The 396-nt window shown below is 38.4% G+C and overlaps 1 long non-coding RNA gene across 1 annotated transcript; it reads right to left on the reverse strand.

Annotated features, from left to right (window-relative positions):
• Window positions 1-2: 2 nt before the first annotated feature.
• On the reverse strand, window positions 3-351 carry LOC104775193. The gene is made up of 2 exons (XR_765752.2): window positions 232-351; window positions 3-138 (listed from the first exon to the last, which is right to left on the reverse strand). It is a non-coding gene; the product is annotated as an uncharacterized LOC104775193 (long non-coding RNA).
• Between the last annotated feature and the right edge of the window lie 45 nt (window positions 352-396).

Here is a 396-nt window from a genome sequence, read left to right on the forward strand (position 1 = left end):
ACCTGATTTATTGCCCTTCTATCTGCTTGTAACGAAACACCAGCTGAACCAGCTTCAGAAATAATGGCAACAAACTTTTTACCATCCATAAATAGTTGTTTCTCGTTCATGTTGACCATTTCCATTGTGATATCCTTTCTAGAGCCAAGAAACACAAGGATGAAAAGTAAATTGCTAGTGCTGAGTAAAATAAAGTACTAAAAGAATTGGATAGAGAGTTTTAAAGCTTACGTGTTTCTTGCTTGATACGTAACGCCTTTCCCATTAGATGCTCTTACAAGCATACCTCGCCTGCCTGTTATTTCTGCAACTTTGTCAGGGCCTCCAAGCTTGCATTAGACATAAACAGCAGCAGCAGTTTAGGCACATTATGAAGTTTCCGAAGTTAATTTAACC

This window comes from Camelina sativa, unplaced genomic scaffold (genome assembly GCF_000633955.1).
Source record: "Camelina sativa cultivar DH55 unplaced genomic scaffold, Cs unpScaffold09980, whole genome shotgun sequence".
NCBI classification, from domain to species: Eukaryota; Viridiplantae; Streptophyta; class Magnoliopsida; order Brassicales; family Brassicaceae; genus Camelina; species Camelina sativa.